The sequence below is a fragment of the Pagrus major genome, chromosome 22 (assembly GCF_040436345.1).
Source record: "Pagrus major chromosome 22, Pma_NU_1.0".
Taxonomy (NCBI): domain Eukaryota; kingdom Metazoa; phylum Chordata; class Actinopteri; order Spariformes; family Sparidae; genus Pagrus; species Pagrus major.
This window is the reverse complement of record NC_133236.1, coordinates 14,415,944-14,441,465: the sequence shown is the minus strand read 5'-3', so window position 1 is coordinate 14,441,465 and position 25,522 is coordinate 14,415,944. Positions and strand designations below refer to the sequence as shown.

The 25,522-nt window shown below is 40.4% G+C and overlaps 1 protein-coding gene across 2 annotated transcripts in view; it reads right to left on the bottom strand.

The window, feature by feature from the left end:
- sipa1l1 (signal-induced proliferation-associated 1 like 1) overlaps positions 1 to 25,091 on the bottom strand; it is an 88,395-nt gene extending 63,304 nt beyond the window's left edge. For both annotated transcript variants that reach the window (XM_073493544.1, XM_073493545.1), the window contains exons 1-2: positions 24,916 to 25,091; positions 15,933 to 16,095 (exon numbers count right to left, since the gene is read on the bottom strand). The gene's annotated coding sequence lies outside the window, so the exon portion shown is untranslated. The remainder of the gene's footprint in view (positions 1 to 15,932; positions 16,096 to 24,915) is intronic.
- Positions 25,092 to 25,522: the final 431 nt, after the last annotated feature.

Below are 25,522 nucleotides of genomic sequence, written 5' to 3'. Positions count from 1 at the left end.
CTATTCTTTCAATAATATACCTTTTTGAAATGCCAACAAAGACAGTGCGGAAAATTTCGATCTGGATTCCATCCATTGAACAGGCAGCATTCAGGATGAGCTGCACTTTTTAGCTGGCAAAAAACTGCATTACTTCTATTCTTGCTTCCTAACGTAATAGACTAAGAATTTGTTTTTATATTCCAATTCTGAACTTATTCTCCAAACCCATTTGTATCCTCTGAGCCTTAACTAGTCAGCTTCATTGCCATCTCTCTATATGCCAGGCTATTAGTGCAGACTGCTGAACTGGACATTGAACCCCTCCGTCTTCTGTCTCTGCATGCTGGCATTCAGCCTAATGAGGCTTGCTAATGGTCCACCCATGTCAGTTTGAGGGAAAACCTTCTACTCATGCAAACTGGAACACATGTAAACAGTTCCACTTCTACCACTATCCGCAGTTGCTTGGTTGATGAAAGGACAAACATAACCCAAGCATGAGTCAACTTTCTAAACCTCTGTCTGTCATCCTATTATATTGTATCTCACACTCTCCATTCATCCTTCTCTGCTAGACAGATCTGTGGCTGATAACTTGGGCTACTACAGCTGCTTTAGCCCTGTGACAGAATTCAAGGCAATGTGAGGGATGACAAACTCAGGAAACCACAGAAAGAATAACTGCCTCCACTACTGGCATACATTCTTACCACTTATTCATCAACAAAACAAACAAAAGATTCTTTTTTTCGGTTGTCTCCTGGCTTAGAAATCTGAGTCTGATTAATGGTCAGAAAATGACCGCCAGCAGACACAATCATGACCCACATTTTTAGGAGATAATAGGAAATGGAAATGAGCATACCAGCTGGAATGAGACATACAGCACAGTGACTAAGTGGACAACCTTTCGTTCCACCCCATCGCTTATCCACTAGGACGCTGGCAGTGGCTGCTGCTGCGTGGTCTAACTTCGATTGGCTTAGCAAGGCCACACTCTCACAGGAACTGGTCCATTAGTCATGCTCTGTTAATACTACTAGTTAATGATTGTGAGCCCTGTTTCAACACATTTATTAAGTGTGGCCTCTGTGTATTCATGCAAAATGGGAGCTGGTTAAATGTGAAACCAAAGACTCTTGTTTTTGACAGGTTTGTTTCCTAAATTCACAGGTAAATCCATAATACTAATTTCTCGCTCTTTTCAGTCTTTTCATGTCTCCTTCTTCACATAACGTTTTGGACATCAGTCGACATGGCAACAGCAAAAGCTTCACATAGCATCTGGATCAGCCCAAGTTGCTAAATTCTTAAATCATTTATTGAACATAAATAATTGTAAACAATTTTTTATTTAGAGGAATGCGATGGAATTCGAGCTTTAAAAAAAACTTAATCAAATCAAGCTTTAAGACAATTAAGATGATCAAGACAATGCTTGTCTTAAATCTGCCGAATAGTATGAGAGAGTTTCAGAGAGAGGGCAGACAGATGTCTGAGAAATTCAGGTTTTGGAGTAGAGAGAGAAGAAGGAAAGAAGAAAATGAGAAAGTCAAAACAGGTCAGTGCTGGTAAAGCCATAGTGGGGGCTGGCAGGAGATTTCATGTCTTAGGCCAAAGCCACAAGCCTCTCCAGATGCTTTTACACCAGTCCCTGGAGCTAGGCATAGGGCACATTGCTGTACTTTGAAATTAAAACATATCAAAAAAGATCAACAAGTCTCCTCTGTGGGGGATTCCCGGGAAGTCAACAAGGATTTTTCAACAACAGCTTGTGTTTGCAACTTGTATAAAATACACACTGGCTTCTTTACCTTGGATTTAGAGATTTTGTGTGCTTGTTTAAGTCAAGTATCAATGTCAAATTCAATCTGATAAATAGTCCATAAAGGTAACGTTTACAAGACTGTCGATTTCCCTACTATAATGCATTCCTTGCTGTAGATTTGAAGCTTGTTCCATCCATTAGCTTTGGCTATAAAACAAAACGCAATATAACAAAAAGAGACTGTGATTAAGAAGAATGTGTGCTTTGGCACATTTTTTTAGGAGACAGCTTGACAATACAAATCATGCTGTGGTATACTGGACTTAGACAGAGCATTAGCTCAAGTTGCAGGTCGTAAAACAGACAATGTCCAGATGTCTGGCAGGACGCACAAGAAAGCACAGGAGGATTTAAGGAGCTGGGTCTCCTTCCAGTCAGCTACTGATGGTCATGGTTTCTCCTAGTTGAGAATCAAATCCTTTTTGGGAACCACACTGGAAACACCACAGAATTCATAGGAATTTGATCCCTATTTCTTTTTACATTTGTTTTTGAAGGGATAAAGTTGGCTTTGATGAATATTTTTCTTAATGTCAACAAACTCCACAAAAAGACCAAAACAGCAGTCCATCTCAATACTTCTCTACCCTGTCTGTGGCACTCTGCAGTGAGTCCTACGGAACACATACAATTAATGATGGATTACACTAACACACCAATCAACCAAAACATTAAAACCACTGACATGTAAAGTGAATAACATTGATCTCTTAATAATTACATTTTGTGCTGGGTCCTGGTATTCATGTGGATGTTCTTTAACAGTTGAGGGTCATGACAAACAGCTCAAGGTACCAACATGGCCCAAAGCTCACGCGATCCCTGGACAATCCAATAGTGTTGTCAAAATTACCAATATATCGTTAAATATTGATTCTGAATATCTGAAACTGTTTTAAATACTCACTCAAGGTTTCCCCGCAGCACTTTGCATTGTAAAGAGATGATCAGTGTTATTTACTTCACCTGTCAGTGGTTTGTAAAGTTTTGGCTGATGAATTGGTGAATGAATGATGCTGGTGAATGAATTGTACATTTGTTGGGACTGTTTTCAGTTGCCAATAAACACAAATTTGGTATTCTAATGAGTATTTATGGCACCTGGACAATGTATGTGAGATTAACTTTAAATCAACTACAGTTTCCATGTTCACTGTAATGAGTAACATGTCACCCAGTGAAATTGTGTGGCTCTTTTGTGTGTGTTTAGCAATTTGGGATAACAATGGGGAAAAAGTGATAAACTCACTCACAATCATTAGGATAAATTCATTGTTAGTTTTTGGTTTTCAGGGGATTTGTTGACTTTGATAAAAGAAACAAAACCACAATGACAAAATGGCTTTGAGGAGTGTAAACATTTTAGACAATAGCTTTGTTAAACATTTAATATTTATATTATGTTTGGCAAAGGTTCAGTTTCTTTTTTCAGACATCAGGAGATTTTGACATAAAGCTGGACCCTACTAACGGTTGCCAGGCTGGCCCAGGGTGTGTCATATTTTCACCATATCAGTCTTCTCTAAAGAATGCTGTCAGGAGCTCAGAGGAACAAAAGATAGATGACATGAGAGACTGGAAATAACCTTCCACACAATGACACACTTTTTCCTGTTCTGGTCTAATCATGGAGAATGATGAAAGCCTGAGCCTCTTGCAATACAGAGAAGAGGGAATTAATGATCCTGACGATTGGCTTTTGTATTCTTTCACAAAGAATCCAATTGATGTGAATTAGGCTCAGCCAAAATATGCTTGTAAAAAATTGCCATTGTTACCCATTTCTTAGGCACAAATTCAAGTGTTGCCACGTGTGCCATTTAGTTCTCACTCCCTGTCCAGTTGAGAAGAAGCATTTAACCTGGAAGAATAATTAGCACCTTTTAAGTACTTCTTATGTAACCCACTCTACCTAAGCCTGGGCTCTAATCCTCAGCTGGCAATGCTTTACAGATGACAAGACTGTGGAAAAAAAACTCGGCTGCACTGATGTAAAATCAACACCTTTTTTTAATGGCCTATAAAAATACCAATCTCACACCCCTTACTAAGAGAATAACCCACATTACAGGAGTGAGTCAACAAAGTGTGTGGTACAACGTGATAAATAGAGGGAGTGAAGAAGCGTATTGTATAAAGCCCCATGAAGGTGTGTGGGGAAGCTCAGAGAACTTGCAGAAACTCAAAGTGCATCAAATTCTCTGTGGATTTGATTTCAAAGCCATTTCAAAGCCACCTCGAGCCAGCATAAGCAGCTTTGTTCCTTTGCCACCTATCCTCACTTTCTGCCCATTCTACACCTATCTTCATTGTTTTGGCCACAGCTCTCTATCAAGTCTCAGCTGCCTGCTTTTCACATTCCTCAGTCATGGGGACGTAAGCTTCAGTTTTCCTCTCCCACACTCTTCAACCCTTTGGAAAACAGGAATACATCCTGGCGGAGCCACTGTATCAAATCTATTTATCGGTTAAACCTTTCTTCAGAGCGGAGCCTGGATTAGGCCTGCTTTTAGCTGCTGCTGCTATTCAGCAAAACCTGGCGTGTGTGTTTGCTTGCACCGACGGCCAGTGAGCTTTGACGGGCCAAGCTATTCGTGAAGCTCCTGACTTGCCAGGAGGAGTTCACCCAACGGCCACAAAAGCGTCCGACTTACTGTCATCAGGGTAAGAGTCATCAGTGTGTGCTTATGACTGATGTATATGTCCGTGTCTATGCAACTTTGTGCAATTTTCCACAAGTCAACATACTAGGAGCCTCTGCAGAGAATTAATGTTAATCACAAGAATATTGAAGAGAGAAAGTTAAGGGCCATGGCAGCGACGTGGTTGTTTTGTTTGCCAAATATCACTGCAATCATGCTAAAAAGATGAGAAGAAATAAGGACAGAGGAAGAGCGAAAGAGAAAAAAAGTCTGTATGTGTGTGAAGAAGCCTGGGAATCATCTGTGCACAGAGGAGAATTGAGAAAATGTGGCAAAAAAGAAAAGCATGACCAAAGTAGCAGATCCTCTGCTATGACTGTAAATCACACCAGTCCACAGAGAAGAGAAAGAGAGAGGACAAACAGAAAGTGTTACCCAGAAGGACAGACTAAATCTGAGTAAAACGAAGAGTTGAAGGCCAAAAAAGGCTACACACAGAAATATATAAGATAAAGTGAAACAGAAAAGAGAATGTTAAGTTTGGAGGACACTACACTTCTCTTCCTTTTAGAGTTCACAAGTTCAACTGGTAAAATCTTTCCGTTCTCTTTGCTCTTCCCCCCTGACTCCAGACTGCAGTGCGACTACATAAAAAAGAAAAGCCAAAAATATCAAAGATTCAGGTAGCCAAGGAAGTGTGTGTATCTGTGTGCGTCCGTATGCATGTGTTTAAGTGCGTCTCTAAAAGCCACCTGCACCTTTCCTCCTGACACCAACTTGGAACAGCATTAACATTTAATCCTTGTGGTCAAACTAGCACCGTAGAAAACTGTGTGTTCAGCACCTCTGTCTCACCACAATCTGGCAACGTAGTTATCTCAACTGTGTGTGTAGATCTGTGTGTTGTCTACTGGGATCCAATTGTGTGGTAAAACCGTAATAATGAAAGCTACAAATCACTGCTACCACATCCCCAGCCTCAAAGCTCATAAAACTCCTGCCCACAACAGCCTGACAACAAAACATGCTGTTTTTTTAAGTTTCCTCTCTCCAGCTTTTCTTTTCTTTACAAGTGTTCACACAATAAACAGGAGCAGTGGTAAGGGTCGTCATGGCACAGTCAAGTCACCATGAAGACTCTTACATCTTTGTTTCACTCGACTAGATTTCTCTAGACACTTAGGAAAGTATCTCCAAGGAAATTGTGGCTTTTTGATTTCTCTTTTATCATAAACCAACTACTGAGTCATATGCAGGCCTATAAACTCTGGTGGGATGAAAAAGGGGACAGCTGTGAGAATAGGGTTGAACTTCGCTTTGCAATGCCACTGCCACTGGACGAAACACAGCACTTGAAGATGACTTACACCATGTTTTTCCCCACTGTAAACATAAATTATATCGATTCCTGTTGGTAAGATAAACCTCTAAAAACTAGCTAATACGGTTTGGTAAAAAGTCTGACACCACACTGAAAATATCTAATATTGTCACTTAAACAAGCCAATAACCAAAGTGTGGGGATTCAGAAAGTAAATGAGAGTGTCAGAAGTTAGATGGTTATTGTACGCAAAGAGAAGCTTTCTCAGTATCAAATCATGGCTTGACTCAAGGTTTCTTATACCACTTTTATACCAAAAATAAAGGTGTATCTGTAGGTTTTTAAAAAGCGAGTAAACCCACTAGAAATAGGTGTTTGACTTCTTTACTATTGCCAAGAGATGAGTTTGCCTTTCTGTTTTTTTTTCATTGTGTCACTTTCATTATCACAAACACGCAGCACATCATATACCTCTTGAGACAGTACCCAAAGGACACTGAAACTTGTTTTTAAAAAGTCTGAATCAATAAAATTCTGAATTAGACACATTGTTTTGAGCTGATAACAGAAGTTACTAAGGAGTGAGACATCTCACTTCTTTCCCATCTCTGTAGCACATTCGCAGCACCGATCAGGTGGCTGTAAAGGCTAAGTCAGTGACATGAAAGTCACTAACAGTGTTTACTTTTTATATCATCAATATCATATCATATCAATATCCCTGAGAGGGTCCTGCCTTTGCATGGACACTCAATAAATAAAAATTGGTTAAACACAAATCATGAGGGGGGCATTTTTTTATTCAAAATTGTGACGTTTGCAGCTATGCATATGTGTGTCTAATTTGGACAAGATATATTTTGCAACAATCCATCAGTCAGTCTGCAGACGCTGCAGGGTATTCTGTACACTGAAGGCACATGCTTTGTTTATTTGTGTATATATAATAACAGATGAAGCCGTTTGTAATTGACAGCCAGAGCACTAATTTTTGCAAATGGATCTAATTCATTTTCCTCAACAATGTGATCTGATTTCTATTCTATGAAGTATTATTAACTTCATTTGTCTGCAAGTGTGTTATTTCATAGGACACAAAAGTCAGGAAATTTGAGTCAACACTAGTCAGTGATGTGTGCCAATTTACCAACCACACACATACGCTTGGCAAGGAAAAGCAGCTCCTAAACCAGACTGTGAAAAAATTGCAGCTCTAACATCAAGGTAAACAAAAGACAGAGCGTGAAAGTGTACACTAACGCTTTTAATCCTGACATCTGAAGACAAAAGCCCAGTACTTATAGCAATTAGCACAGAGTCTTGTTCTCACTCTTGTCTTTGTTTTGCTGACACTCTCAACAATCTGAAAGCACCAGACATAGTCCCAGGTAGCATCATTAACAAGCAAAGCCAAAAAGAATTTCTGACAGATTCTGTGGGCGGACAGCTTGCCGATCAACTTCATAGGAGAGCGGTCAACTGTAAATGACTGCATAAACAAAGTTCCATGTTTTGACAGAAAGAGAGCTAGCTCCCTCAGATTAGTGGTGTAGTTCTACAATTAAAAGTCTTGGTAGTCGGTAGGTAAACATAAACAGAGGTCCACTAGAATGAATTCAAGCCAAACCCATTAGGTATAAAGCAATGCATCCCTTATCTTTACATATTCTAAAAGGTGGGTCTTCTAGTGACTCTTCACAAAAGTTTTGTCAAATATTCACTGATTTTCTTACATTATGAATGATAGATGCCAGTTTAGACACTGTGTCAAGCTATAGTTTAATAAACCATGCATACGTCATAAGACTAAACAGCAGTGATCCCAAATTAACTAGTTTTTACTTCAACTGTTTAAAAGATCAATAAAATACTAATTATCATTCACTTCCATTATCAGTTTATTATCATTTTTTACTGGGGAAATCTGTTGAGTTCTGACATACTTCAATCTCTGCAGTCATGATGTGCAGTGATAAATATTTCCTTTAAGCCAAATTTGAAAGGTAGAGAAAGTGATTCTGGAGAAAGTTGATTGTTGAGTCTGATTCCAAGGTCTAATTTCAAGTGACAACTCTTTGGGTTGGTGATGCAGGGTATCAGTGGTCTCCATGAACTGTGTTTAAACTTAATAAACACATAATATTTAACCCAAATCTGTCCCATTTGTCCAGGACCTTAAAATCTTCCAGGACACATGGAACAGATACCCTGGGTGGCGCGGAAATGTAACTATGCATGGATACGTCTCACAAAAGGCACATGGTTGGATACCACTGAGGGAGAAAATCTACACTTGTATCGATTAGGCCTAAACCAGCTGAGAATAAAATGGCGGTGAGGGTGTCGGTCACAACAAGAGGAGGCAGACTGACAAGTGCATGTTTAATGGCCGTGAGAAAAAGTGTGCAGGAGTTCCTTGGTAATCGTCGTTGTAAGGGATGGGAGGGGAGGAGGATAAGGCTGCAGACAGCAAGCCCGGTGACACTTTGACAGATGTGAGGCTTTGCAACCTCCCAAAGGGGCAAAAGAGAAAAGGCTTTTGAATAAAAGGCCCACTGCTAAGCTTTCTGTGCAGTGCCCTCAGCCCTGCAGCTCACAACCAAAGAAAGGGTCAAGCCGTTGCCTGACTACAGGCATCTGGGGCTTTTCCTGGCAAAACAAAACAATTAAGTGCGGGGGCTGGATCTTCTTGAGGTTCACCTTTCCCTCCCTCGCAGTCATACTCATCACTTCAAAACCTTTACTGCTCTACTGGTATTTCTCTCTACCCTCTGCCTTTTCCCCCTTTACAGATTAATCTATCTTCCTTCGTCTCCTTATCCCAACCTCGCTGCCTCATCTCTAACCGATCTTCTTGCTATCTAGTTCCCTGTTTCTATCCATGTATCTCCATGTCATTTTTGTGGCCATCTCACTTTCTCACCCGTGTCCCACCTCTCATGTTTATCCCATTCAATTCAGGGCTGACACAGAGCTGCGAGGAAGACTTTGGGCGAAGAAAGACAGTGGCAGAGGCAAAGTAAAAAATTTTGCACAGAAAAAACAGAAAGTGTCTGCCGATCTCCGCCATGTTCCCACCCGAATTTCCACTGGGTGTTTTCAGACTGTGTTTACCAGATTGTTGCTACACAGTTTCAGCTATCAATCAATCACTCCAGGTCCCTAGTGTATAACAGAAATGTGATAACCTACTGGCAATTTTAACCTTTCCCCTTTTACATTTCATCAATACAACAGGCACAGCAGAGATAGATACATGAACTCAAAGCTTTTCACTGAGGATGAACATGTACACCAACCATCAAGAGCTGAACCTTATATTTTCTAGTTTTGACATTTCCTTTGGATATAACACAACACAGATTGCTATATAACATCAACAGATCACAGCCAGCGGTGCTGCTGACATTTCTGTAAATGGTTATAGTCCCTTAATGGCTGATATCTGTAAAGGAGTTTGATGGTTTTGTGTGGGTTTCAGCCTGAGTTTGTTCAAAACAAACTTCTATTAAATGGTATGGAGAGAACATCGGTTTGCCTGCCTGTCTCGCTATAACGCCGCATCAGAGACAAAGACTTCAAGATAAAACGCAGACGCCTCTTCCTTTAATTACAGAGGTCTGAGGAGGCAACATGATGAGCTTTTAATGATAGTGACTCTGATACAGGCTTTTTTAAATAGAGCTTGCAGGGTGATAGGCCCTTCATAGAAAGCCACCTGTAGTGTATTATTCAGTCTTTATTCAAGCTTTAAGCTTCTTGCAGTGTCTGCCAAAAGAATCACACCAGCAGGCTGGGGAAATTAACAGTAACAGTCTTCACAGAAGTTCCTGTCCACAATCACTGTGTAACACATTGCCAACATGAGAGGAAGATAGTGTGCATTAGTACTAACTAGTGTAAGCTGTCTGTTTTTACAGCACATGATGAAAGGATATTTCTCCTTGCTGCATTTCTCCACAGACAAGTGGCTGTAGGGATAAGAAAGCACTACAGGAGGAAGCTTTAGTTGTTAAAAAAGGTTTCTAATTACCGTTGTTGGAACCCCACATTATCATTACACTCCAAGGTTTCTGACAACACAACAACTGTGCTGCCATGGCAACACAGTGCCGGAATAGAGACGTGGATGCTGCCGTTTCATGTTTTGCCCATTTCAAATTGCCTCTGATCCACGCCCACGACATGTGATCAGTCCGTTCGTTGACCTGTACTCTAATTCTGAACGTACTCCGATGAGCGCAGGTGGACACATCAGTCGGCTTGGCTGGCACCACTTCACCCATGGGCTAAACAACACAGCACAGCTGGGTTCGCCTGATATTATGTAACGCAGCAGCACCACCCCCGCAGGCCCTGTTCACACTACCCCTTCTCCTCCTACTCCGCCTCCCACTAGTGCACCATTGGCTATTTGCAGGCAGAGGTGCATTGTAAAACAAGAGTGCTCCAGTGCTGACACAACCTGTGGGGATATTTGTGGAGGATTCAGCTTTGGAAAAAACTAAAAAATTTAAGATGAAGCCCATGCATAGGGAGAATACTGTCCAGTGTAGGGTTTAACAACTATATTTGGCTTATTATGTTTTTTCCCCACAATCTTTTGCCTGGCCTGTGTGGTGCAGATCCTCCCTTCAGTTGTGCTGCTGCTCTAAATTCTTAAAAATGGCTGATTAGATTCCAGGGAAGTATCCATCATTGATCCCACCAGTGATTCTGCCTTTACTCCTTGGAAACAATTTTTGTTACTAAGCAATACATGCCAAAAGTGGCATTGCACCCGTTGCCTGGCAACATTAGATTATTGAATCTCATCCTAGGAAGCGATGAGAACCAGTGGTGCTTCGAGCTACAACCCTCTAGATACTCTTCTCATCACGGTTACAGACTACAATCGTGCTGTCGGGTCACCTGATATTCCATTATATCTCTACATCACTGACATAACTACACAGCGGCACAAACTTGATAAATTTGAATTCATGGCGCAGTCATATCCTCCTGACAGGCTGGTTACTGCAGTCCAATGGTTATTTTGTGATGGTTTCATCATTATCTTGCTTCAAGCTAACTTCAACAGGGACAAAAAAGGCCACTTCTTTCACACCAGTATGTTAGCCGGGCTGAAGTGAGGCCCTCTATTTCAAACTCTCCTCAACCGTGTTTGTTTTCCCCAAGTACTTCATAAGATGTTAAAAGGCTTCAGGCAGTCACTTCATTAAAACAACCCAGTGGGTCCTCATTGAAGATGCTTTACTTCTAAACTGGCCGGCTGTCATTAGAAAGCACCACTAGAGCAGTCAACTCCTCCCATGCGCCAGTTGCTTCCTAATGAAAAACAGCAGCTTGCTTAAGCCCACACGTCTCACATCCATAAACCACTGATCGAGCTTTCCTCCTCGCAGCTGGAGAGACCCAGAGGAGGCATTAGTTGGAAGTTGTCAGAACGCCACTGGAATGGATCAAAGTGGTATGTGGTAAAACGCCTCCGATGACCATTTAAAAGCACTCTAACGCCCAGAGAGCGGCCCGCTCAATTTGAGTGACTGGGTAACGAGGCAGCAATAGTCTGAGTTCATGGTGATAGGGAGGGATGCAGAGGAAACAGGTGAGAGAGGAGGAGAGAGGAGTCTGCAAGGATGGTGTGCTGACAGGCAAGGTCACCATCAGTTGCTCCCTGAGTCGAGAGGTTTTTCAGCATGACTGAGGGATGGCAACAGGTAAGTGGTATGTGAGAATTAGAAAGCTGTGAACATCTGGAATTCTTTAAACACTTTTAAGGCCAGCAACTTAAGTTATTTTATTACCTCCGCCAAGGAGGTTATATTTTCGCCCATGTCCATTTGTTTGGCCCTTGTTTCTCCTTTTCTTGAACATTGAGAGACTGCCATTTTCCATCCATTTCATGAATTTCTCAGGGAATAATGCATAGATGGTAATGAAAAAAAATCTGGTGTATTAAGATGGCTTCTATCTATTGGTGAGTAAAATTAGATGCAGATCCAAATAATTGGATAAGGCTTGATTTAATCAAAAGGTGTTGGGCCTTGGCAGAGGTATGCAGTGTAATTCTAGTTATTTTCACGATTAATCACTCGGTCTATGAAATGTCAAAAACTAGTGAAAAAATTCTTATCATGTCCAAGGTGACATCTTCAAATTAGGGCCTCAACTAACAATTATTTTGATCATAAATTAATCTGCAGATTATTTTTATGATTAATTGATTAGTCAATTAGTCTATTAAGTGTCAAAGTGACGTCTTCAAATTGCTTCTTTTCTTCAAACAACAATCCAAAACTATCATAAATGACAAAGAAAATTAGCAAATCTTACATCTAAGTATCTGGAACCAGCAAATGATGGATATATTTGCTAGAAAAATAACTTAAACGATTATCAAAGTAGTTGGTGATTAATTTTTGTCGCAGCTCTAATTCCAGTTGCCTACTTTCTCTGACAAACAATCCAAAACCCAAAGAAGATAAAAGGGCAAAGAAAAGCAGCTTAACCTTACAATTGAGGAGCTGAAACCAGACAATGTTGTGCATCTCTAACCATTTAAGTCTACAGACAAAAATCACAACATGCGATAATGCATGCCATCTTTACTCAGAGTCTTTGTGATTTTAAATGAAAGCATTAATGAGATTTTCTGAGAAAACGTTCCCCCTCTAACCTTGAGAGGTTCAGCAAGGTCAGAACTGCATTGACTAACTGACACCAGGAACAAAGCCCATTGGAGTTGGCTTCACAGCAACAACATGCCCCAGTGTGTAGCCCAACAGTTCCAATCCTGCTTTCCAAATAATCATTAACCTGTTCAGCCTTGAGTAAATATTTTAAGAACCTCTGTAAACTAGAAGGTAAATACACACCTTAGAGATAGGGACGTGAACACACACATACACAGTGTAGGGAGGGGGGGCTTTGGTAGTGTGGCACGCAGATTTCATTGTTCTTCAGCATGTTGAGCTTAGATGAAGTCGAAAACAATGAGGTCATCCCTATTGTGTACACACAGCATTCTCACACATTCCTCTGCATGCCATTGTACACTCATGGCTTAGCTAAAAGCGCGATGGGATGAACCTAGTGAAAGACTGATACCAAACATTTGGTCTTTACAAAGCCATGAACCTGAGATCCATTAAACCTGAGAATGGAAACTCTACTCTGGCTTTCAAGGCCATCACCTCACATGCCAAAACACTCCCCTTCTTGGATGAGCACAGCATGCAGAAAGGTTGCAGTGAGCACTGTGGATCATGACAGGCCACTTTCCTGTTTTGGTTTCCGCTTCCAGCACCTGCATGCCAGATGTTGTGAGCTTGGGTATTGTGGCCTCATTTTTTGGTATAGACAAAACTGTCTACAGGTCAAGCTGAGCCAGACCAAACTTACAGCCTAGTTTATGTCTGTCTGAGAAATATCACTGAAATCAACACAATTAGCCAGTCAATCAATTGGTCGATCAATTTGTTGAGTAACACAAAATTCATCAACAGCTTCAATTATGTAATATCCATGGCTTTTGTTATATATCCATCAAAATTCCAAACATTGGTTTGTTCTGAATTTCTAAAAAGTTACAATCATTTGTGATAATGATAAGAATGATTTTTTATCAATGTATATTCAATGCCTTTCAATTTGGATTTGTTGGTTCAGAAAAAATGAACAATGTGAAGCATTCTGAAGTTAACTGTGATGGGAATTTTTCAGTATTGCCAGACATTTTAATGGCACTCAGTAGAGTGCACACCTCCGCCAAGGCAGCTGGATCCATCCCTTTATCCAGATCCGCACCAAAAGTTAATTGGGGCTATTCTGGGCCGAGACCCATCTGCCATCCAAGATTCATGGAAATCTATCAGTAGTTTTTGTGTAATCCTGCTGACAAACCAACCAACCAACCAACCAACAAACAAACAAACAAACAAACAAACAAACAAACAAACAAACAAACAAACAAACAAACAACCAAACAAACAAACACACAAACAGGTGAAAACCTCCTTGGTGGAGGTATAAATAACTACATAAGTAAATAACTAAATGAATAAGTAAATAAACAAATAAACAACTGGTACAAAATGAGGACCGTATCCACCTGCTAAATGTGTCAATGTGGAATTCACTACTATCGCCTATTGCTATTACTGCTTCAATCTGCAAAGCAGGAAGACTGTCAAGGGTTCGGCCAAAAGCTGCTGCTGCTTTCAGTACATCCAGATGGATTTATGTGTTTACCTTCCCTGGCAAAATATAGGACCTCCTTGGAACCCACAAACCAAGCAAGATGTCTTTTATTACGAGGATCCACCAGGGATCTTTTCTCCTTGGTACAATGAGCCTTATTCAACTTTTCTTAGTGAAATGGCATCAGTGAACATGCAGATTTTCATCCCAAGCCTGCATAGATGTTATCATTATTACAAATGTGTTGGTATGTGCTCAGTGACTTTTCTGAACTTTTTCTTAATTTGAAACAAGAAAAGAAAGTATCCAGTATTGTATCAAAGTTATAAATTCTGGTGTCGTGATAACCTTGCATGAACCCACTCTCCATTCTCAAACAGAAAAGTAGCACAAGAATCAATTTTCAGCAAGCTAACAATGGCTGAGCTCAAGCTAGAAACATCCGTCTAGCTATTTGATGCTTACTCTGTTCAAGGTCATAGATGGCTTGAGACTAAACTCGCAAAACATTCAGTGCATGCTGGGGTAAATTAGAAGCCCATACAATGCTAGATAGCAACCCAGGCTGTGATTCAAATGTGATCAAGCCACATCCATGTAGCCTTGCAGCTTAGCTTCATTAGTTTTTGAGTGGTAACTTCTTTTCTTTTAAATAATAACTTAGAAATTTATGGATGTGCTGATGTGGGCCAATCATGGTGTTTAAATCAACAATTTAGCCTATAGCAAATGCCAATATAGACATGTTTTTGTTGTTTCTTTCATTTTATTTATTTTTTTTGTAATTTATTCCCCCTTTATCCCCAAAAGTTATCTCCCATATAAAAAATAACAGCCCTTCATTTCACAACCTTTGAAACAGCACAAATTTAATCACACAAATTCATGAAACAACTCCCAATATAACCATCTTTCACATGAAATAGATTTTTTAAAAACTACTTTAAAAGTCTTTTTAGCAAGTTATTCAACTATCCACTCAATGAGGAGAATTTTTCAATATTCACAGAGCCTTTCAAACTAACGGCAGGAATGTCACGAGCCAGTAGCTGATGAACGTGGCAGCACAAGACTGATGTGACAAATCAGATAAACATCTGCCACTGTTATCAGTAAATGTCATCTTATTTGCAGATCCCTATCGAAAATTACATTTTTTGCAACTTATCTTAGATTGTTGCTTATTCAGTTAAAATATTATTAATTATTAAGTTAAGTATTATTAATATTATTAATATTAAGTTTTCAGGAGGTTTACCCAATACCTGGTCAGATCATCAATCTATCACAGGGTGACTTTAATTATGGTACTGTACATTCATCAGCATTATCACTCTTTTTTAGTATTATACACATTTATACCTGGTAGAGACCTGATTAGGAGAATTGTTTTTGAAGGAAAGCAGAAATAGTAACTACACAACCTTCTATAAATGTTTTAAGACTGAGGCTTTCCTTAAAAAACTGTCCACTTATGAGCTTTAGACAGATTTGACAGATACATTTTAAAGAATCATGAGTACTTAACCACATATCTGCCTGAAACGTGTGTTCCAGTAACCCCTCCCAAGCAGCTGCATTACCCGAAACATCAACATGGCCACAAGATTATCTGTTTTGGGTTTTTTTGAGGCTCAGTGGGGCATTAGAGCCAAGGAGAGAGAACTCAAACTGACAGTGAAATCACAGAGACTGTCAGTTACAGCACACTTAATGAATCAATTTCAAGGATGGGAAACGACTCTAAAGCCTGTTGACTTTAAAGCCAGATTTTTCCCTCTGAACCGTCTCTTCACGCCGTGGTGGATCTGCAATGTGTGGTATGACACAGAAGAACACAACATCCCTTATATCTCCTTCATCATCACACTGAAACAGGCAGCAGTTTCAAAGCTTACTTTGAGTTTCATACACTGCATGTTGGACAGATTTCATTTGATCAAAAAAGAAAACTTACGGCACACAGATGACAGCTTTCCCAACTTCAAGTAGTAAAAGTTTCCTTCAGATCAAAGAGGCAACTCCATCCAGCAGAGATGAACAATGACCAGGATACGACTTCCTTTAATCCGGTGCCTCTGTTTCCCCTACTTGTGTGACTGTCGTCAGAGGAGGTTTCCCTACAGCGGCATATGAGAAAGCAAATAATCTGTTAAGGAAACTGCATGTTTCGCTCTTTGCACCAGCCTATTTTGCAAACTACAAACACAACCTGACACACACTATGAAAGGAAAACCTCAAGAAGGAATTTTCCGTCTTTATTTCAGGAAGCTCTGAGGTTGCCTGATCATACTAATCCTGTATGAATATATTAATCAGTAAGTGCAAGTGTCAGTCAAGAGGACGATCTTATTTTTGGTGCACTCTTCTTAATTTTCATTCACATGAAGATGGTAATGCAGACTCTCTGGCCATCTTGGAACCACAAATGTATTAATATCAAGTTACAAAAGTGCAAAACGAAGATTATGTGGCAATTCAATCATTTTTCAGAGGTCGATTCTTGTGAGCAGCATAAAGGGACCATCATTTTGTTATACAATCCCTGATTGCATAATGATACATTTAATCTTGAATCTTGTGTACAGATCATGCAGAAGGCAGAATGTTAATTTCCCAAACTGAACTGTGTGCATTACGTAATATAATTGACCGTGAGTAATGCAGGCATCAAACTGAGCGGACTCTCATGACACCAGAATGCTTGGATGCCAACACAGTCCCATGAGGATGGTTCGAATGTTCCAGGGGGATATGGACGATATAAACTAGCCATGTTCCCTGCTAATTACATTGTTCTGGACAAAATGTAAGCCAGTGCGAAATTATAGTAGAGAGTTTCTTTTTTCATTTTGTTTGTTTGTTTCATTGCAACCCACAGAATTCAATTTACATGCAGAGCAGATGTACCAGCATGAAGCACACACTAAAATTCAAATATATGTTGCAAAAAAACAAGATGTCTAGTTGGCCTTCACTTCAATTATGTCAGTTCAAGGTCCAAAAGTCCAAAAAAAGGAAACAAAAAAAAATAATTACAAGCATGCTTAAAAAAGCGGGGCATTTAGGGCTCGAATCACTATTCATCTCTGTGAGAAAACAAATCCTGTCTGGATGGGGCTGTGCTGCTTAAAACTTCCAATTAAATAGCTTCCTCGGGTAAAACCTGTCGCATAATAAAAGTGCTTTAATCCCTTAATAAATTGTCCTTTGCAAAAGTCTAAATTATTCTTTATTATCTTTAATTACATTATTTTTCGCTACTTTTTACCAAGATAGCATGATTGTTTGATTTTGCTCAGGGTGCCATTTTACCAATCAGTTATATGGTGGACTATTTGAAATTGCTGCCATGATTTCTGTGGTTAAAATTGATGCCAACTATTTTCTTATTTTTTCAACTATGGCATAACATTTGCTATTCACTGACATACATACTCAAGATGTGATGTTAAAATGTCAATTTCTCTACAACACACAGGATTGTCCCTGCAATTTTAAGGCTTGGGCGTAGCACCCAGGCCATTTTGAGCACCACCTAGGGTAAAATAATGTACAGTTAAATCAATGTGGAGAGAATTAAAACAAAATTGGATATTTTATGTTGAAAAACATAAAAACATTTGGGTTGAGGGAGGACCCCCCATCAAATAGATGTACCTAAGCCTTCCACAACCTAGGGAAACCACTGACAGATTTGGCTAAAGTGTGAACTCAGTCCTTCAAGGATACTGCAGTAAAGACTGATGACTTTCGGTCATGTTTCTTATGTAGAGCTGTGGGTACAGCCTATCTTGTGTCAAACTATGTTGAGCAACCCAGACTGACTAAAGGGAGTTTGGTAATGGGTAGAGGATCATTTGTGCATTAAATGTAATGGTGCATTGTGTTCTGTCACAATACATCAATGTCTTTCAGGTTGGTGATCACTGTCAGGAAAAATGGAACATTATGTATTGGCTGACTACATGTGGGGTAACAAATCCATATTCCAACAAGTCTTTAAAAAAAGTTGTTTCCTCTTCCCTGTTCTTGTTAACCAAAGCAACATTAAACATTTTAAGCAGTCTGTTAACTTCATAGCAAATATAAAATCTATCAAGCACAAGTTCAGTTCCAATTCTTAGAACACAACACAAATAGATTTAATAAAGTAATGAATAAGGGATTAAGGTTTGATATAACACTATAAACATTAATCCTGAAACAGGAATTTCATCATCTTTGTCACACCAACTTCAATTTTGCACAATGTGTGACTCAAGGCAAGTTTCTTAACATATGATTACAGTACTTCTTTAAAAAAGTCTATTTGCGACTAAACACGAGAGCAAAGACCTAAACAGAAAGTGTCTCATGCTTATTTAGATAAGGCTGCTGCTTGTTAGATTTTGTTTATTTAGAGCCACGTTTTGGTAAAACAGTACTTGTTCATAATACTGTGTTTATAGCTGTTCTGAACAGCTTCACTCGAAGGCAGGGTGGAAAGCTGGCTGTCATAGATAAGAGGTAGACACTGCTTACGTTCTTTGTTTCTTTCAACAAAGTAGGTGGTTGGGTTTCAGTTTATATAGTCCTTCAGACTGTCTACATTTCATGAAGATTAACTGCTTAGAAAACAAAAAGGGAAATACCATGTCTTTGCCCATGATCTAAGTTCATATCACATATTGCTACGAGAAAGATGTGATTATTGATAAGTCTAAAACAGCACACAAAAAACTGAACCACTCGCAAATCTTTAAGTCACACAAATTGCACTAGACTCAAAAATGTGGGCTATCAGCAACATAAAAATATGTAGAAACAAGCATACTAACCATGTCTCAAGATTTTGCAACTAGCATGTGATATATTTCAATTAATTCATGGATGGAGAATAAGCTGAAGCTACCAAAGATTAATTCTACTTAGACTCAAGTCATGCAAGAAACTCAATCTGGTTCCAGGATGACAACAATCATTTTCAAATCACATCTTGAGTGTTGGAATAGCTATGTAATTTCCTGTCAAATAGCTTGCATAAATTTCAGGTTGCAGCTTCACACACTCACACTAATTTTCCCAAAATGGCACAGGAGAGACGGCAGCAATTGACAAATCCAGCAAGGTCAGAAAAGCACTTCTATCACTAATACCAGCCCGGGCAGCCAACAGTAGCGACATCCTTTTAGTCATCCAGCAAGACAGAAATTTGAGAGCTGTCTACTTGGAAACAGATGGCAAGGCAGTTGGTGGGAATTTCGGCAATGCTCCCATACATGCTTGGGGATAAGATTTACAATTCTTTTGCACAGTCGCGTTCTTGCAATGTCATCACTGAGTCGAAGAGAGGAAGAGTTGAAGACATCATGAGAAAGTCATCCATTTCACACCCAAGACCATTTCTGATGCAGATTACTGAACAAATGTTCGACCTGTACTTCACATTTCAGACCAGACAGCTGCCGCGTTCTTCTCCTATTCCTACGAACTATTTATAACAGATCACAACTAAATCACAGGACCACTCTTAACTTGAAAATATGATATATTCATCGCAGTGATGGTGCAGGCAAAGGGGAATCACTTCATGGAACTTTCCTTCTATAAAGGGGCAAATAAAAATCGACTTTGGGCAAGTGAATGTCTGATCCATTCCCCCCGACCAGACAAGTAAAAAAACATTAACACTGTAACCTGTGGTTATCAAAATAGTTGACAAATTACTTTTGGTCGACTAATTAATTAATCAACAAATCGTTACAGCTTTACCTAAAGCTGAGAAATGTCAGACCTACGCTAAATGCTTGACCAGGAGCAGACTAACAAAACCAGATGTAATATGTATTGAACCAAACAGTGGTTTATTCTGGATCAATGCATCCATCTCAAAGGGGCCTAGGGAGGCCACATGACGGAAAAAACAGAAATAGGGCGAAATCCTCGACTAGATGTTCTTCCTGCAGCAGGATTGCAATCAGTTTCATCGATAAATCTAAAACGTTTTGGGTTTACATTCAACATTCAACTCAGTTAGCCTAGATCAAAAAGTAAACTTCAGAAGGTTCAACTCAACTTAAGTATTTATTGTCTTAAATTAAATCACTTTCAAATTAAAATTTGGAACAATTACATTTACAGTTGAGGTGTAAGATTTGACGTCAAGAGAGAAATAATTGGATCGATGCATCCTTAACAGACTAATGTTGATGTCGTCTGAAATAGCCACACATAGAAAGTATAGTCTCTTTATCTTTATGTTAAAGTTTATGGTTTTAGCATTTGGCTTGTACTGCTGTTAAAATTATGATTCCTAGCTAATGCTGATAGCATTTAAGCATTGTTCTCATTATATACTGCTCTCTCTCTCTCTCTCTTTCACTCTCAAGGCTCTCCATCTGTACAGTATGTTCCTTCTGTTTACTTCTGCATGGATTAGCCTGCCTCGTCATTGTTTCATGATGTATAGATTTTTTTTGCTCATCTGTCACAACTGAAATCTGAGCAATTTTTATAATCCATGCTGCTTTCATGGGTTATAATCCACCCTAACAGCCCTAATTAAGAAGTTATTTCACCAGACAGCGAGGGAGAAAATGGAGACAGAGAAGGGATCCAAAATGCGGGGGAAATTTAGCTTTTATGTCCCCTCACCTCAGGTGGAATGGCTAAAATTAACCACTTCTTCTTGTGCCCTCTCTATCCTTCTCTGGCTGTCATGAAAGGCCCCGAAATAGCCGAATGAAAGCCTCAACAGGGTTTCCGATTTATCCTCTGCAAAAGACCACAGATCAAAAGAGATACACAATTTTGAATATCAGAGAAAACACCGCAAGGGCTGTTTATTAAGTGAAAACAATACGCTGGCTTGAACTTCAAATGTGTCAGAGCACACAGACCTAGGCTTTCTAACAACGCTGCACTTCAGTCTTCAGGGATAAAATATTTAAAAATACCTTCTGGATTTTGAACTCTTAGAAAAATAGCCAGACATGCTCAGCTATCTCTTGAATTAATAGAAGGGTCACAAGTTCATCTGGCAGTATTATCATTCAAGACAGGTGGCTGAGAATCCACTAGTGGTGTTAATTATCTTTATATGGTGGTGCTCTCCGATTCCATATGCTGAGTTTGTTTTCGCATTCATAGCGCAACTCAACTGAGTTCGTCTGGGGTAATCCATGTCTCACAAAGTCCTGAGATTCAAACTAATTTGATAAAATATTATTTACACCCTTTTTAAAAGTAGAAAACTTTACAGTAGCTGCTAAGCTAGAAGCGTTAGCACCCACCCCGTCTGAAGTGGGTGTACAGACTCTGCTGCGCCACCAAGGTGTGAATAATGTCTTTTCAAATCAATTGGGGATCTTGGGGCTTCCACAGCCTCAGATTACGCCGGACAACCAGTATGGAGCCCTTCTATGTATTTTGTTTACCTTTTAAAACAAGTCCCCATCCATTTTGGTTGTTGAGGAGAATGCAGCAACGCTGTCTCGCTATGAGGCTCCAGAGATGTTTGGTGGACTACTAAACTTAACCCGAATTTCCATCAGTATGACGGTGAGAAGATAATGACTGAATTTTAATTTTGGGAGAACCTATCCTTTAACAATAAGCCATTTACAAAGATAGCTAAATGAAAAGATTGTTAAAATGAATATATAAATAAATTGTAAATTGACCTTATAAGTTAAATTAATGTTTTTTTTATGTCTGGCAGTGAGCCAACACTTCTCTGGAATAAGTGTGCACTTTTAATCAACTTTTATTATCTTATTGTTTTCAATATCAGCCTTTACTACAAGCAATCCCCAACTTGAGGTGTTGATCCATAACACCTGTGCAATGACTCTCACTTCCATCGTCAACCTAGAGCCTTTGAGAAATACTAATCAACATGTTTCGCTATTTTATAGACCACACAACTAATCAATTATTCAAGAAAATAACGGACGGATTAATCAACAATGAAAATAATCGTGCCCTACATCAAACCTTTCCTTCATGTATTTTGTCTACTGTCAGACCTGATACAAATATATCTTGTTTGTAGTGTGAATAGGTAACTTACAATGAGCAGTGCTAATTAGCTAGCATACAGTATGATCCTGGAGCCACCCTGGAGTGATCCTGCTGTTGCAATTACAGTTGTCAGTGATGCATGTATAATAACACTTTTGAAATAGGTGTTATTATGTTCAGGTTAGGGTGAAAATCTGTATTAGTATGCAGTATTTGAGGGAGAAGACCACCTTTACATTCTCTGTGCAGGAAAAACCCTGTTTTACCAGGGCCTAGCAGTTTTATTAAATCATCCTGCCATGCAGTGTGATCTATTCACTGTTAACGAGTATTTATTGCTCTGGTATTTCTCAAGAGACAGCCCACCCCAAGACCTTAGACAGAGGGAACTCACATTCCAATCTCCAGCATGCAGGGAGACGGAGAACAAGGGGAGGGAAACAGAAACACTGAGAAAAGGAGAAATGAAGACAAGGGAGCGGGAGGGGGAACGGGAGAAAGAGAGAAGGAGCGATAAGGTGAGGGATGTAGACAGAAATGATGAGAATGTCAGAGTCCTGGCATGCTTTCGACAACAGGAAGGAAGCAAGACAAGAGGAAAAAGCACCATCAGGGATGGGAGAAGGGAATCGTGGGAGGTGGAGAGTAAAGAACTAGTGACAGAAGTGAGAAAGAAGGCGAAGACGAGGCAGAGATGCAAGAAAGTGGCCGGGTAAGGGAGGGGGGGAAATGGTGAGGCTAGAGTGGGAGGTCGTAAACAGGTAAGACCCTATTTTCAGCTCCTGTCAGCACTAGGCATTGCATGTAGACAGTGAAAGTGCAAGCTGGCCTGCTATGAGATTAAAATGTCCTCTTTTTTCCTGACTTTGCTTTAGCCAGATTTCTCTCTTGTGTGCGCTGCCAAAAACTTCTGTTCCAGATATGCCGAGACTACACATTACAGAATTTTTGGAAGGGCGGCCACATCACGATCACAGTGCATCTGATATGAATTAAAACCTTAAGATTTCGCTCGCTAGCACCAACTTACACCCTAGGAAAATCTTCTATTGAAACTCCCAGTAAGAGCCACTGCAGTACTAACAATGGAGAGGGTTGAAGACAAGTTTTTAGCCAACTCCAGTTGCTTAATCCGGGAACACCTGGAGAGATGTTTCAGCTGCTCTACAACCCAAAACCCCTTTGATAATCTTTTAGCTGCCCATCAGCAACCCTGACATTTTTGCTCTCTCATACCTCCCCTTTAATTCGGCAACTACATGTGTTGCAGAACATGTTCGCCTCCACCTACACACTCAATTTCAATAGCCTACTTAATATTGTAAATGCAACACAGCCTCCAGATCTGCTCAGCCTTGGCATTCACAAGCACCGACAAGGGAGGGCTGATGGCATGAAATGTTCGACTGCTATCACATGAGCGTTTTGGGGGGTTTTGACATGGCGAATGAGGTAGCCAAAGCAAGGCGGACAAAGCAGCTGAAATGCTGTCTCTCGGTAGGGAATATATCTCTAAAGCTGCTGTTGTGTTTCAAGTTGAGAATTTGACCCAGCCCGGCCACCCTATGAATAGAGATGAGATCTCTTTGACGTGTCCATTTAGGACTTGTCAAAGGAGGAAGCAGTGTGTTTTGTGTGTGTGTGTATGTAAGCCCCCTGCAGGGCTGAAGCTGGTAGCCTGAGGACAGACTCAACAGGTTGAGATGGCAGCAATAACAGAAGACAGAGCAGCTACAGGGAGTCCACTTAACAATAAAAAATCCCTCTCAGGGTGTCATTAGGGCAGAGGAGAGCTCGGACACAAGCTCACAAACTTGCATGTAAGAAAACTTTTGTTAGTGTCGGGGCTTACTTGTCTCAATTAACTTAAAACTAAATAAAGTTTGAGGTATAATTGTTTGTTGATGAATGCCTTTATAGCACCTTCATCACTTAAATGTAGCAGCGTTACATCACTACCCAAATCACTACACAGACGGCCATTTTGATTAATGAGACTGGTATTGACAGAGCACTGCGAGAAAATATGCTTTAACTTCATATTTGATTTCCCTGCTGCAAGTTCCCAAGTATGCATTGTTTTCTCCAGTCATCTATTTTGCATAATCAATAACATCTGAATGACCTAGAAGCCTGGTTTTAAGAAAAACAATATTTAAACTTTCCTTGCAGAAGCCAACACACGGTCGCACCTCTATGAAGGATTTCTATGTGGATCCACACCTCACAGAGCTGCAAATGTCCAAACAACCCACACACACACGACAGCAACGCATGCATGGCAACACATTGCATTGCAACACTCACGATTGTGCATTAAAGAGCTGCCTCCACCAGAAGTATAACAAGATGTCTCTGATGTGAATATGGCTGGTTGACCGATCCACCAAGTAAACGATGGACAGCGAGGTGGAGGATGACAGGAAACCAGACCGCAGCTAGCCATCCCAATTACACAGCAGTCATCCAAACAACAATTACCTTTATCTGATGGTCATTTTGCCTTGTTTCCTGTTTCTTTAAGAGACATGGTGAATCGTTGTAATTTTAAACGGTGGTGTGTCTCATTGGCGAGGCGCAGGGAGAGAAATGTTGAGCAAAAAGCAAATGTTTAGTCAGCTCACATGACATGAGGAGAGATACAGCTAACAAATTCAGATATTAGCTTAAATTGAAGGCGGTGAGCGAGCTGTGGTACGCCACACGGCGATGTTATCAACATTATCCGACCGCTAGCTAAACTTTTTTTAGTGTAGTTTTCCTCTCCGAAGCGCTACCTGGAATACGTGAGTGTATCACATGAAGGTTTGGCAAAAAAAAGCTGAAAAGCACACATATCGAATAAAGCAACAACTCGGCGGTTGTTCGCCCAAAACTAACGGTGTTGTGTCGCCTGTGTCAGCGGGCAGACCAGCAGAGGAGAGAGCGCACTCACCTTTATTAATGTCCACCTTGTCGGCGTTTCTCAAGAGGGAAAATAACGCTCTCGCTGGTCAGTCACCGGCATTCAAACACCGTCAAAGACTCAACGCAGCGGCTGTGGAGACTTCGGAGCAGAAAACCTCTGGAGCTCCTCACCTTTGTGGCTGTTGTGGTCCGCGCACTCTGCCTGCCGACCGACCGACCGACCCACCGACCGCCTCTCGGTCCGTTCAAATCAGAAGTTCATCCAAAGTTGCAGCGTCTCGCTCCGCCTCGCGACGGCGATGAGGTCACCGCCTCTCTCCGCGCCACTCTCGCGATACGAACCAGAGCGCTCGTTCTGTCAGATCAGCCGACTGCGCAGTCTCGCGATATGAGAGGGAGCGGAATGAAAAGAGCGGACTGGTGAAAGGATGGGAGAGAGAGGGAAAGCGTTGCTCTGGCAACAGAATCGGACTGGCTTGTCGGCGATGGCTTTTCTCTTCCGGCAACTGGTGTTTGTGCTGCAGGTTTGTGTGTTTGTGTTGATGAAGACTTACATCATCGAGGCTATCTGTTACAGTTTACATCCAGGTGTAGCAAAGAAAAGACTCAGGATTCCATTTGTAACACTCTCAGAG